The following is a 6,361-nucleotide window of genomic DNA, read 5'->3' on the forward strand; positions in this document are numbered from 1 at the left end:
TCCTTGTTTGCGGTGACAAGTTAAACTCATTTAAAATTTTAACAATTACATATTTTCAATTGTCAAACATGGAGGTGAGCAATTCAATGGCTTGGCCCAAACCAAGTATAAAACCTTGCATTGACAGAACACAGTGGTTTTGATTTTACACACACACAGAAATAAGTGCAAAGATTGTTGTTTCTATACCAGTACTTTTTCTCTCCAAAGTTAAACAACAGCATTTTTCTATGGACTGTTTCAAGATAGCAGCTTACTGATATTCACAAAAATAATAAAACTATTCATCTCCCAGTTTAGTGGAGTCTGGAAAAGTCTAAAGCATGATTAAGGATTTTTATCCTTTTTGTTGACTTACTTCTCTTTCCTGTCTTCTCCATTTTATATATTTCTATTATTTCCTCAACTTCAGAATTTAAAAGATAAAATTTCTTCGTAGTTCTACACAAGGGCTGAATCAAATGTAAACACTTTTATTACAAGAAGAAATTTAAAAAGATACCATTGTCCTAAGAATGTATAACCCATGTTTTAATTTTCTTTTCTACCCATTAAGATAGTGCCATTGAGTGGTTGTGCTTTTTAATTAGGTTCTAAAATTATAGTTCTTGAATGGTAAAGGAAGAAAGGGGAACAGGACAAAGGTCTATGAATATTTTACTTTGTATTTGTAGTTTACTTTGAATGAATATAACAGAATCTACATACATAAAAGCAAGACTTCTGACACTGCAGCCACACATATGAATCAGTGTCTTCCTTTAACACAGGAGTGAAGAGGACTGGAAGGATAGAAATGTATTAAGGTATTCCTCAATGAAGTGTACCACTGTGGTGGGGGGGTGATAAAGAGCAATAAAAATCTAGTGGTTCCTCAGTGCTATCTGGCTCCAAAGCCAGATGTTCTGAGACAGTCAGCTTACGCCTGACAAGTCTGTTTTCAGCCATGGGAGGAGAGGGGGTAGATTAAGTCAATGAATTGCAGCTGAGTAGGCACTGAACTTTACCTCAGGCTTGAAAAAGATCAATTTCTTTGGTTAAGCAGTCAATGTCAATCTGGAGCTGTCTATTACAACTTTTCAACTGCTGCATTTCTTCGAGGGAAGGTATTTAGGATATGGAATTTGATCGTTTCAGGCGCCTTCGAGTTAGATTATTTCCCATTTCATTGACCTCCGATTTTAGTTTATCCAACTTTTTCTTTTGAATCTCAAGTTCTCTTTGAAGCCGTTCCATTCTGGCCTTCTGGTGTACCAAAAGAGCTTGTGTGTAGGCAGTATCATCAGATCCCATACTCAACTTCCGTACTTCACTGATTCTATCCACATGTGCTAACGTAGGCTCCATGAGCTAATGAATATTCTCTGTTTCTACATAATGATCAGATGGTTTAGAAGATTGGTAAGTTCAAAGGTAGGGGAGACAACTCCTGGCAAAACTGCAGGGGGTTAATTGGGAGAAACTGTGATTTTGAAAGTGTATTTTGTGTTGGGTTGAGTGACCAACACTCGAGGAGAAGTTGCAGAGTTATTGCCTATGGCGCTCGACTTATGGGAGGGTGGTGATGGATAAAGGCAGGCCCCATGCTCACTTGCCCAGACCCATTCCTGGAGGTGGCAGAGGCCCCAGAGTTTCTGGATATGAAGAGGGTAGAAAAAAAAAAAAGATATTTTTCTTACCCTAACTCTACCAAAACTGATACAAAAAAATGGGAAACTTTGCTAGACATATAATTACAACACAAAGGGAGTTGAATACTAGTTAAATAATTTTTTTGACAGGCAGAGTGGACAGTGAGAGAGAGAGAGAGAGAGAGAGAGAGAGAAAGGTCTTCCTTTTCCGTTGGTTCACCCCCCCAATGGCCACTGTGGCCGGTGCGCCGCACTAATCTGAAGCCAGGAGCCAGGTACTTCTTCCTGGTCTCCCATGCAGGTGCAGGGTCCAAGCACTTGGGCCATCCTCCACTGCACCTCCAGGCCACAGCAGAGAGCTGGACTGGAAGAGGAGCAACCGGGACAGAATCTGGCGCCCCAACCAGGACTAGAACCCTGTGTGCCGGCGCCGCAGGCGGAGGATTAGCCTATTGAGCCACGGCGCCAGTCTAGTTAAATAATTTAACTTAAAGAAAATCCAAAGTCTAAGTGACATTTGTGGTGAGTTCTACAAAATATTTAAAGATTTAATACCAATTCTTAACAAATGATTCCAGGAAATAGAAGAGCAGGGAAAAAATTACACTTCAGGCAAAATCAAACCCATATTTTAAAACAAAACAAATGACAAAACTCACATCATCTCAGCAGAAAGAGAAAAAGCATTTGGCAAAAGTTAGCATCATTTCTTGATTTTAAAAAGGAAACATTCCTTCAATTAGAAAAAAGGAAACATTCAACTTTGTAAAAGTCATCCATAAAAATATTTCAGTCACCTTAACTCTTAGTGAAATGACTGAATGCTTACTCCTATGATCAGCAAGTATGTCTGTTTTTACCAGTTAAACTCAGTATTGTGTTAGAATCATCAGTCATGGCAATTAGGCCATGAGAGAGAGAGAGAGAGAGAGAGAGAGAGAGAGAGAGAGAGAAACAGAGACAGAGATGGAGAGAGAGATTGCCTTCCATCCACTGGTTCACTCCCCAAATGGCTTTATCAGCCAGAACTGGGCCAGGATGAAGCCAGAAGCTTCATCCACATCTCCCACATGGTTGCAGGGACTCAAGTAATTGGGCCATCTGCCACTGCTTTTCCTGTTGGGTTAGAAGGGAACTGGATCAGAAGTGTTGAAGCCCAGACTGGAGCCAGCATCCATATTGGATGCTGGCATTCTAGATGGCGGCTTAACCCACTGTGCCACAACACATATCATACATGTTTTTTTTTTTCTTCAGATATCTGCACACTAAATTTAAATTTATATGTAAATGCAAAGACCCCATAAATGGTCAAAAAATCTTAAAACACACACACAAAAAATAAAATTTTTGGAGGACTCACATTCTCCAATTTCGAAAGTTGTTACAAAGAGTAATCAAGGCAGTGCGTCATTGACGTAACCATAGACATGTAGATCAATAGAACATAACTGAGAGTTTCAAATATATAGTTCAATTCCAGGTCAATTATTTTCAACAAAAGAATCATGCCATTTGAAAGGAGAAATATGTAACAAATATAATTGGGACAACTGCATATCCATATGAAAAAGAATGAAGTTAGAACTCTTCTTACACCATATAAATTTTTTTCTCAAAATGTATTATAGCCCCAGGTGTAAGTACTAAAACCACAAAACTGATAGAAGGAAACACTAATTTGTCATGAGTTAGGTAATACTTTCTTAGATATGACAAAAAAGGATAGCCATAAAAATAAACAAATCACACAATAATAATTGAAAAAAGTTTGTGTTATAAACAATACTATGAAGGAAATAAAAATACAAGTCAGAGAAAGAAAAAAAACATGTGTTCAAATCACATTTTTTGATAAAGCATTTCCGTCTAGAGTTTAGGTAGTGTTTTTACGACTCAGCAATATAGACTAAATTTTTAAAAAAGCAAATGATCTGATAGACACTTCTCCAAAGAAGAAATAAAATAGCCAATAAAATGACTCATATGTTCAACATCATTAGTCATTATAGAAATGAGAAGTGAAATCACCATAAAGTACCAAGTCACACTCACTACGATGAGTATAATAAAAAAGATGGACACTAACCAGTGTTGTTGGGGATATGGAGAAATTGAAGCACTCATAAATTGTTAATAGGACTATAAAATAGTGTAGCCACCTTGCAAAACAGCTTGGCAGTTCCATAGAATAATAAATATGTAATTATCATATGACTCAAAAATTAAAGTCTTTAGTACATACCCAAGGTAAATTAAACACTTATATCACTTATATACAAAAACTTGCATGCAAATATTCATAGCAACATTACTCATGAAAGCAAAAAAGTCAAAACTACTTAAATGTTGTAAATATACACAAATGCACAATATTTAGCAGTGAAAATTATGAAATATCGATTTGTGCTACAATATGGATACACCTTGAAAACATTTTGTTATATGGTGTCACAAAAGATCAATTCTGTATAGTTTCAACAGATAACTGTATGAAAATATTAAGTAGATTATTGTTTACCTCAATAGAGATTGATCTTCCATCCACTGGTTCACTTCACTACCCAAATGGTTTCAGTGGCCAGATATTGGCCAAGCAGAAGCTGAGCTTCTTTGCGGTCTCCCACCTGGGTGGCAAGGGTCCAAGCACTAGGGCCATCTTTCATTTCTTTTCTTAGGCCATTAGTAGGGAACTACATTATGGAGCTGGGGCATCAGCTGGCGCCCATATGGAAAGACAGTGTTGCAGGCAGCAGCTTTACCTATTATGCTATAATGCTGGCCTCTGTTACTCTTTCATATGTTTCACAAAAAATAAGCATCTTTGACAACATCAAATGAACATTTGTCTTGTACACAACACCACTGGAAAGTGTCAGAATGCCTTCATTATTTCATGAATTATCCTTCCATGAGACAATAAAGATGGCCAATTATTTCTTTGTCCTTTGATTCTGGGTTTTTCCAAACATCAAATCTTGTGGTGACATTAATCTGCAAGATTCATTTCCAGTGAACTTTTATACTGCCCAACCCCTTCCTCTGCGTACGGCAAAAATAAACTATCTTCTTCCACTGGAAAAAAAAACTATATTTTGTAGTGTTTCTAATATGTATAATTTTCTGAGGTGTCCAATTTCATAGTTGGAATCTCCCCATTACTGTGACCAAGAATTTCGTTAAAAGTATAGTCTTGGGCTCTATAATAGACATACTTAATCAGTATCTATAGTGGTAAAGTTCAAAGGTGATATATTTTAACAAACCCTTAGGTAATTCTAATGTTCATTAATATTTAAGAAGAATGAGTTTAGCTTAATTTATATTCCCATATATTGTCTTGGGTTTTACCAGTGAGTGCTTTAATAGAAATTGCCTATGACATTTTATCTAGCTAGTTTGGAATCATAGGTAGACTTGTTCTGAATATTCAACTTATCTTTATATAGGGGCTGGAATATTATCCTTTTCACATTTCAAAAATTTTAATATGTCTTGTTCTATAAATTTATTACTTCTATCTTCCTAGTGAATTTCCATATTTTAGTTTTTTCTAAAAGACACATTTTATTGGACTATAAGGTTTAATATGTACATATTATTGTCATATTAATCTCTGAAATAGTCCATTCCTTCTAGCAAATTTTGACTTTTTCATCTTTCTAATATTCAACTTACTCACTTCATCAGTCTTTTTCAGTATACCAGAATATGCACCATTTCTTTAAACCTTTAGTTCATTTTTCATTTGACAAGTTGTGAGAAACCTCTCTAAATTCTGGTATTTGGAAATAAGCTCTCTTTCGGTATTAATATTTATTCAATAATATAGCTTGGTATATGTAAACCATGAGTGTATATATAAAGTTATGCGTTCAAGTATAAATCTTTCTATAGATAAACATATAGTATAATTTTAGTTGACATGTTTTAACATTTTAAACATTTTAATGACAAATTAAAACATTTTAAATTGCAGAGAATAGCAACAATATATGTAAAAACAGCCAGTTTTTTGTGATGCCTCTAAATAATCCTATAACAAACCCTACATTATTATAAAGTTTGTAAACTTAAGCCCTTTATCTTAAACTTGATGCCATGTATGTTGGACAATACAATTTATATTGTATTCTAGTTTGGATATTTGATATAGAGTTAAAATTACCTCACTTTTTCTCCCCATGTATAATTCTAAGTTGTAAAAAATGAAACAATCTCATGAGACCTCTCTATATGTAAATGACAGAGGTGATTAAACTTCTCATGTAAATTACTAGTATGATTACCCACATATTTCTTGTTTTCCCTTAAGGGAGTTCATTCTGGGTGTTAGACTGTATTCTTGAATTGTTTAATTTCAGCTGCATTTCTATCACATCCAAAAGGAAATTTGTATACTTTTTAAAATTGTTGGTAGATCCCCCAACAGAAGATTATGCCCAGAAAATCCTTGCCTGATACTGGAAGTATCACATGGACGTAGAAAAGGGATCTAATAAATCCAAGCTAGTCAATGGATGCTACTTCTTCATGAGTGAAGTGTTAACAATGGTTCTTTTTTTTGTATCTTTTCTTTTTAATTACATGTCTAGAAATACCAAAGTCATTACTTGCTATCCTTGAAATACTAGGTGAAATGTACTGATAGTACTTCTATGATCATGTTGGTTTGTAAAAGATTTGTATTATATCAATAACAAGTTTTCTCCTGAGTGAATCACCTCCAA

General features: G+C 35.1%; 1 pseudogene; it reads right to left on the reverse strand.

The window, feature by feature from the left end:
- Positions 1–581: 581 nt before the first annotated feature.
- Positions 582–1,654, reverse strand: LOC133752548 (TGF-beta-activated kinase 1 and MAP3K7-binding protein 2-like; annotated as a pseudogene).
- Between the last annotated feature and the right edge of the window lie 4,707 nt (positions 1,655–6,361).

The sequence above is a fragment of the Lepus europaeus genome, chromosome X, assembly GCF_033115175.1.
Source record: "Lepus europaeus isolate LE1 chromosome X, mLepTim1.pri, whole genome shotgun sequence".
NCBI lineage: Eukaryota > Metazoa > Chordata > Mammalia > Lagomorpha > Leporidae > Lepus > Lepus europaeus.